This window comes from Oncorhynchus gorbuscha, linkage group LG21 (assembly GCF_021184085.1).
Source record: "Oncorhynchus gorbuscha isolate QuinsamMale2020 ecotype Even-year linkage group LG21, OgorEven_v1.0, whole genome shotgun sequence".
Taxonomy (NCBI): Eukaryota; Metazoa; Chordata; class Actinopteri; order Salmoniformes; family Salmonidae; genus Oncorhynchus; species Oncorhynchus gorbuscha.
This window is the reverse complement of record NC_060193.1, coordinates 3,540,122-3,549,148: the sequence shown is the minus strand read 5'-3', so window position 1 is coordinate 3,549,148 and position 9,027 is coordinate 3,540,122. Positions and strand designations below refer to the sequence as shown.

At 45.5% G+C, this 9,027-nt stretch overlaps 1 pseudogene; it reads right to left on the bottom strand.

The window, feature by feature from the left end:
- Positions 1–2,699, bottom strand: part of LOC124008326 — a 7,678-nt pseudogene extending 4,979 nt beyond the window's left edge.
- Positions 2,700–9,027: the final 6,328 nt, after the last annotated feature.

The following is a 9,027-nucleotide window of genomic DNA, read 5'->3' as shown; positions in this document are numbered from 1 at the left end:
AGACTGCATCCTATATAGGACCCTGTTCCCCGAAGGGCCCTGGTCAGGAGACTGCATCCTATATGGGACCCTGTTCCCCGAAGGGCCCTGGTAAGGAGCCTGCATCCTATATGGGACCCTGTTCCCCGAAGGGCACTGGTCAGGAGACTGCATCCTATATGAGACCCTGTTCCCGAAGGGCCCTGGTCAGGAGACTGCATCCTATATGGGACCCTGTTCCACTTTGGGCCCTGGTCAGGAGACTGCATCCTATATAGGACACTGTTCCCGAAGGGCCCTGGTCAAATTCTGCTACTTGTTTAAAACGCCTGTGGAGTCAAATTCCAGTTTCGTAGAAGAGCTGAAGAAACTAATACTGGAAATGTAATCTGTGTTATTTCCTGATATTTGCTAGACAATCCAATGATACATCCAGTTGAATGATCAAACCATTCATATCAGAATACCTCAGTCCAGCATCTAGACACCAATATACATCTCTGGTACTAGAGGAGTGGCAGGTAGCCTGCAGTTAGAGAGTTGGGCCAGTAGCTCAAATCAGTGAGCTGACAAGTTGATATATCCATCTATGTGCCCTTAAGCAAGGCACAACCTTCATTTCTCCAGTGTCAATGTTGATAATGGCAGACCTCTCAGAGGGTGTCCCATGGAGAACCGGTAATGAATAGAAACACATTTCCAAATCACACCTGTGTATTAACACCTACATGTGTGAAGTAGGTGTGGTATGTTTAATTAAGATGTTGGTGAGATGGTGTGAGGTATGACAATCTGGACCCTCTATTTCTGAAACTATCTGCCGCCATTGTCGCAACCCCTATTACCAGCCTGTTCAACCTCTCTTTCATATCGTCTGAGATCCCCAAGGATTGAAAAGCTGCCGCAGTCATCCCCCTCTTCAAAGGGGAGACACCCTGGACCCAAACTGTTATAGACCTATATCCATCCTGCCCTGCCTATCTAAGGTCTTCGAAAGCCAAGTCAACAAACAGGTCACTGACCATCTCGAATCCCACCGTACCTTCTCCGCTGTGCAATCTGGTTTCCGAGCCGGTCACGGGTGCACCTCAGCCACACTCAAGGTACTAAACGATATCATAACCGCCATCGATAAAAGACAGTACTGTGCAGCCGTCTTCATCGACCTCGCCAAGGCTTTCGACTCTGTCAATCACCATATTCTTATCGGCAGACTCAATAGCCTCGGTTTTTCGGATGACTGCCTTGCCTGGTTCACCAATTACTTTGCAGACAGAGTTCAGTGTGTCAAATCGGAGGGCATGCTGTCCGGTCCTCTGGCAGTCTCTATGGGGGTGCCACAGGGTTCAATTCTCAGGCCGACTCTTTTCTCTGTATATATCAATGATGTTGCTCTTGCTGCGGGCGATTCCCTGATCCACCTCTACGCAGACGACACCATTCTATATACTTTCGGCCCGTCATTGGACACTGTGCTATCTAACCTCCAAACGAGCTTCAATGCCATACAGCACTCCTTCCGTGACCTCCAACTGCTCTTAAACGCGAGTAAAACCAAATGCATGCTTTTCAACCGATCGCTGCCTGCACCCGCATGCCCGACTAGCATCACCACCCTGGATGGTTCCGACCTTGAATATGTGGACATCTATAAGTACCTAGGTGTCTGGCTAGACTGCAAACTCTCCTTCCAGACTCACATCAAACATCTCCAATCGAAAATCAAATCAAGAGTCGGCTTTCTATTCCGCAACAAAGCCTCCTTCACCCACGCCGCCAAGCTTACCCTAGTAAAACTGACTATCCTACCGATCCTCGACTTCGGCGATGTCATCTTCAAAATGGCTTCCAACACTCTACTCAGCAAACTGGATGCAGTCTATCACAGTGCCTTCCGTTTTGTCACTAAAGCACCTTATACCACCCACCACTGCGACTTGTATGCTCTAGTCGGCTGGCCCTCACTACATATTCGTCGCCAGACCCACTGGCTCCAGGTCATCTACAAGTCCATGCTAGGTAAAGCTCCGCCTTATCTCAGTTCACTGGTCACGATGGCAACACCCATCCATAGCACGCGCTCCAGCAGGTGTATCTCACTGATCATCCCTAAAGCCAACACCTCATTTGGCCGCCTTTCGTTCCAGTACTCTGCTGCCTGTGACTGGAACGAACTGCAAAATCGCTGAAGTTGGAGACCTTTATCTCCCTCACCAACTTCAAACATCAGCTATCCGAGCAGCTAACCGATCGCTGCAGCTGTACATAGTCTATTGGTAAATAGCCCACCCATTTTCACCTACCTCATTCCCATACTGTTTTTATACTGTTTTTTATTTATTTACTTTTCTGCTCTTTTGCACACCAATATCTCTACCTGTACATGACCATCTGATCATTTATCACTCCAGTGTTAATCTGCAAAATTGTATTATTCGCCTACCTCCTCATGCCTTTTGCACACATTGTATATAGACTGCCCATTTTTTTCTACTGTGTTATTGACTTGTTAATTGTTTACTCCATGTGTAACTCTGTGTTGTCTGTTCACACTGCTATGCTTTATCTTGGCCAGGTCGCAGTTGCAAATGAGAACTTGTTCTCAACTAGCCTACCTGGTTAAATAAAGGTGAAATAAAATAAAATAAAATGTAAATGTCCCGCTTACCTCCCATAGCAAAAGCCGTGCTGACAAGCAGAATGATAGTCAATATCGCCATGGTGATAGTCTCCTGAGAGAGAGAAAGAGAGATTAGTTGAGCATTTTAAAGGATCTGGAATGGCTGTGGGTACTAGAGGAGAGGTTAAGGAAATCCACTATTAGGTACAAAACTGAAATAACAGCCAAAGTTATTGTTTTATTATTGTACGGAACCCAATGATTTGAGAACTTACTTGATAGGTTGATGTCCTCTGTGTGATTTGTGTCTTGTTTGACACATCACCTACACACTTTATTAGAATACTTATGAAATGCACAGTTATTTTTGGTAACACCTTTTTCTCTCATACTCCAACCCCATTGGATGCATTGAACGGATGTGGGTGGAGCAATGTCTACATAGCGGTGCAGGTTGTGAACACTGAAGGCTCTGACGAAGGCTTTGAGGCTGATACGTACAGCTTTAGAGCAGTGAGACTAGCAAGAACAGTGTTCTTCATCTTACTCAACTGTAACCATGCACCTGCAACAAAGATAGCTCAGATGTGAGAGTGCCTCTTGAATCCTAGTCCAAGTACGCTCTAAAAATGTGGGGTTCAACTGGAGTTCTAAAGTTCTGTTCTTTAAAACCATACAGTTCTTGGAACTGAAAATGGCCCTTAAAATGTTCTTCTAAGAACCCCGTAGAAGGTGGGGGTCATCAAGGAACCTCCTAAGCTGGTGGGGGTTCTTGCAGGAACCAACCTGCCCAACAAACATTTAGATTTGAAAGGACAGTAGCAGGTGCTTAACTTCTTAAGGGGCAGTGAGTTGCTTGGATGAAAGGTGCACAGAGGTGCCCATATTAAACTGCCTGCTTCTCAGTCCCAGTTGCTAATATATGCATATGATTATTCACATTGGATAGAAAACACTTTGAAGTTTCTAAAACCATTTGAATGATGTCTGCGAGTATAACATAACTCATATGGCAGGCAAAAACCTGAGAAGATTTTCAACCAAAATCCTATTGAAATCACAGCGAGATATGGATGAGTTTGCACTTCCTACGGCTTCCACTAGATGTCAACAGTCTGTAGAACTTTGTCTGATGCCTCTACTGTAAAGGGGGGCCAAATGAGAGGAGAATTAGTCAGGTCTGCCATGAACTGACCATGTGCGTTCACATGAGAGGGAGCTCTCTTCCATCGCTCACCTTAAGTCCATGTAATACCCACAATTGGAAATTCATTTGAGATTTATGTTAAAAACATTCTAAAGATGGATTCAATACATCGTTTGACATGTTTCTACTGACTGTTACGGAACTTTTGGACATTTCGTCAGCCTTTAGTGAACACGCTTCGTGCTAACGCGCTAACAAAAGTAGCTACTTGGACATAAATGATGGACATTACCGAACAAAACAAACATTTCTTGTGGGAGTCCTGGGAGTGCATTCCGATGAAGATCAGCAAAGGTAAGTGAAGATTTATAATGCTTTTTATGAGTTTTGCTGACTGCACAATTTGGCAGATAATTTGCAAAAATATTGCAATATCCCTTTAAGTACATGACCTACTGTATAGCTGGGGGTACTGGAGGAGAGTGTCACATTGTTATAAAGGAGACAGGAATGCGTAATAGGGTTTTTTTATTTTCCCAAATTACAGTGTGCCATGTAAAGGCCCGGTACAAAGACCAAGCAAACGCATACAAAACACAGGGCTGAAACCCATTCAAAAGAGCGAGGAGTACCTCGAATAAATACACAGGAGGAGACCCGAAAACACAAGCACACAATGATACAACACGGGACGAGACCCCTAATCATCTATGCACAATACAAGTGGCACGAAAAGCCAAAACAACAAGGCACACGACCAACAGACATTGGAACATGGATGCTTCCCAAATGGCTTCTTATCCCCTATGTAGTGCACTACTTTGGACCAGGACCCACAGTGAACTAAATAGAGAATTGCTCATGGCCACAAAGGTAATATGGACCCTTGTCTAAAGTAGCTCACTACGTAGGGAATGGGTAGTCAGTTGGGACATAGACAGGTATTAGATGAACAGATGTTGAAATCTCACCTTCTGAAGTATTCAGTTGTAGCTTCACTTCTTCAGAGATCTTCACTGGGTCTCTCTCTGTCCTGCCTGTGAGCTGAGTTCTACCTCTCTCTCAACTCCTTTTTAAGGACCTGTCCAGTCAGACCCCTCCCTCTATTTTGTCAAAATTTCTCTCCCTCAATCTCTCTCTCTCTCTCTCTCTCTCTCTACCTCTCGCTCTCTCTCTCTCTACCGCTCTCTCTCTCACACATTCATGTGTTACATATTGGGTCACAATATTGTTATGAAGAGACTTAATTCTACCTAATTGAAGCTGATGAAGATGTAGTCTGAAGTGCATTACAATGTCTTGGAAACACAATGCTATTTCAGAAGGAGATAAATAATGAGCTGGAAAACCTTTTGTCCTCATTGTGATGTCACCAGATAGACTTTAGATGCAGCATCAATTTAACTATAAGTTCTGGAATGTTAAATTCATTTGAATTAACTGCTGTCTGTCTAATTGATCTTTTGCCCCAGAATGTTGGGCAACTGATCGTAGCAACTGTCGTCAAGTCCAACACCTTGGACAAGCTCATGAAACATGAAATCCATTGAGAGGATTACATAAAAGGTAGAGTTTTCATTGAAAAACTAATAGTTTAAATTGCTAAATATTTTAAATATTTTTACAGTGCACCAGGGATACTTGCTACTGTGATTCCTGTGATTCCTCATTTTGTTATATTGTTTGCTGGCTCAGCTGGTTAGCGAGCTCTGTCTCATTGACATCCCAATGTTGCTAATGGCCAGCTATCTATCCTGTTAATATAACTTGTTTTGTTAGCTAGGTATTTAACTGGGTATAAAATGTTATGATCACAACTCTCATCTGTTGTCGACATTTTTTGGGAGCACTAGCTTTAGCTAATAGTTTAATGTTAGCTAAATGGTAATGTTAGCCATGTTATGAGCCCAGCTAGTTAGTTAGGTAATGTTAGCCATGTTATGAGCACCAGCTAGTTAGCTAGGTAATGTTAGCCATGTTATGAGCATGTTATGAGCCAGCTAGTTAGCTACTAGCAGCTAGTTAGCTAAGTAATGTTATAACATTAGGTAATGTTAGCCATGTTATGAGCACCAGCTATGGTAATGTTAGTAATGTTAGCCATGTTATGAGCACCAGCTAGTTAGCTAGGTAATGTTAGCCATGTTATGAGCACCTGCTTAATGTCAGTTATGAGCACCAGCTAGTTAGCTAATGTTAGCCATGTTATGAGCCCAGCTAGTTAGTTAGGTAATGTTAGCCATGTTATGAGCACCAGCTTGTCAGTTAGCCATGTTAGGTAATGTTAGCCATGTTATGAGCACCAGCTCGTTAGCTAGGTAATGTTAGCCATGTTATGAGCACCAGCTAGTTAGCTAGCACCAGCTAGTAATAATGTTAGCCATGTTATGAGCACCAGCTAGTTAGCTAGGTAATGTTAGCCATGTTATGAGCACCAGCTAGTTAGCTAGGTAATGCTAGCTAGGTATGTTAGCCATGTTATGAGAACCAGCTAGTTAGCTAGGTAATGTTAGCCATGTTATGAGCACCAGCTTGTTAGCTAGGTAATGTGTGCTAGGTATGTTAGCCATGTTATGAGCACCATCTAGTTAGCTAGGTAATGTTAGCTAGGTATGTTAGCCATGTTATGAGCACCAGCTCGTTAGCTAGGCAATGTTAGCCATGTTATGAGCACCAGCTAGTTAGCTCCAAAAGTGGTTGGTAACGTTTGGCTGCATGCCGACAGTGCATTAAGTGCCATTCATTAACAAGCTATTCATTTCCAGCATCTTTCAGACCATTGAAAATGCAAAAAAGAGAGGAGGACAGGCACAGCCTGCCCCACCGCTACCAATGATTCTCAGCTAGCGGCGGCCAATGTTAGCAGAAGTTTGTAGTGGGTTTTTACATAATCGTAGTGCAAAAGTATTGCACAAAAAATACCATAAACCACATAATCTCAGTGTGATTTAATTTAAAACAGGACAATGGAATAGATGGATGAGGTATGTCCCAAATAGAACCCTATTCCTTACATAGTGGACAAGTTGTGACCCTATAGGCCCTGGTCAAAAGCAGTGTACTATGTTGGGAATGTCTTGAAATAGTTTTATTGTGTAAGATGGTTGTTATGGTACCCCTGTAGCAAAATATGTTGTCTTAAAAAGTTCATTTAACCCTCCCGTGGTCCTGGGGTCAGGGTGACCCAGGTCCTGTCCTCCCCTTTCTGTGCTCTGTGCTCGCGGGTCAGAGCGACCCAGGCCCTGTGTTTCCAGGGCTCCCGCTCTGCGCAGGCGGGGTCAGAGTGACCGTGCCAGCCACTGGCGAGGTGTGTGCCTTTGAGCGTAGTAGAGAATCTGCGAGTGTGACGAGGCTGTGCCCGGCTCGTGGGTAAGAGCGACCCAGGCTCTGTGTTTCCAGGGCTCTGCGCTCTGCGCTCGTGGGTAAAAGCGACCCAGGCCCTGTGTTTCCAGGGCTCTGCGCTCTGCGCTCGTGGGTAAAAGCGACCCAGGCCCTGTGTTTCCAGGGCTCTCCGCTCGTGGGTAAAAGCGACCCAGGCCCTGTGTTTCCAGGGCTCTGCGCTCTGCGCTCGTGGGTCAGTGCGACCCAGGCCCTGTGTTTCCAGGGCTCTGCGCTCTGCACTCGTGGGTCAGTGCGACCCAGGCCCTGTGTTTCCAGGGCTCGCGCTCTGCGCTCGTGGGTCAGTGCGACCTATACCTCTCCTCTCTCCTATACCTCTCCTCTCTCATATACCTCTCTCCCCTCCTCCTCTCCTTTCTCCTATACCTCTCTCCCCTAACCTCTCCTTTCTCCTATACCTCTCTCCCCTAACCTCTCCTCTCTCCCCTCCTCCACTCCTCCCTCCTATACCCCTCTTCCCTACCCCTCTCCTCCCCTAACCTCTCGACTCTCCCCTCCTCCTCCCTCCCTAACCCCCCCCTCCTCTCTCCCCTAACCTCTCCCCTCCTCTCATTTCTCCCATACCTCTCTCTCCTCCTCTTGTCCTAACACAAACCCTCTCCTCCTGACCTTCAGCTTTAATACAGTAACTATGTACCCATTAACTTGATTTTGTTGTTGTCTCCATTGTCTGAACATAAACCCTCTGTCCATTGTGCCAATAGACCTTCAGCTTTAATACAGTAACTATGTACCCATTAACTTGATTTTTTTGTTGTCTCCATATAGAAAGTCTGCATAGGAAATAGATGTAACAATTGTCTGTTCCAGTGAGATTCCGTTGGACTGTTGTGTGTCGGTCAAAAACAACTGGACGTAAAAAACTTTACCCCTCAAAAAAAACTAACGTACTGCCATGGTCTGCACCAAGGTATCATCATGGTCTGCACCAAGGTATCACCATGGTCTGCACCAAGGTATCATCATGGTCTGCACCAAGGTATCACCATGGTCTGCACCAAGGTATCACCATGGTCTGCACCAAGGTATCATCATGGTCTGCACCAAGGTATCACCATGGTCTGCACCAAGGTATCACCATGGTCTGCACCAAGGTATCATCATGGTCTGCACCAAGGTATCACCATGGTCTGCACCAAGGTATCACCATGGTCTGCACCAAGGTATCATCATGGTCTGCACCAAGGTATCACCATGGTCTGCACCAAGGTATCACCATGGTCTGCACCAAGGTATCACCATGGTCTGCACCAAGGTATCATCATGGTCTGCACCAAGGTATCACCATGGTCTGCACCAAGGTATCACCATGGTCTGCACCAAGGTATCACCATGGTCTGCACCAAGGTATCATCATGGTCTGCACCAAGGTATCACCATGGTCTGCACCAAGGTATCACCATGGTCTATCACCATGGTCTGCACCAGGTATCACCATGGTCTGCACCAAGGTATCACCATGGTCTGCACCAAGGTATCACCATGGTCTGCACCAAGGTATCATCATGGTCTGCACCAAGGTATCACCATGGTCTGCACCAAGGTATAATCATGGTCTGCACCAAGGTATCATCATGGTCTGCACCAAGGTATCATCATGGTCTGCACCAAGGTATCACCATGGTCCGTGCCATGGTGGAACTGCATTGTATGTCTGAAATAATTGGATGGTGAAACTTGCATCGAGCCTACCAGAAGAGCAAGGTCGCTAATTGTAATCAACCTGCTTTCAACTTAAAATGACACTTTTGCTTCCGCCATCTCCACCAACCTGCTCACAAAACCCGAGAGTGAGAGGTCTGACTGGATCTGTCCATAAAATGGAGAAGAGGGAGATGTAGAACTCAATCTCACCCATCGGGAGAGTTAGAACTCAACTCAC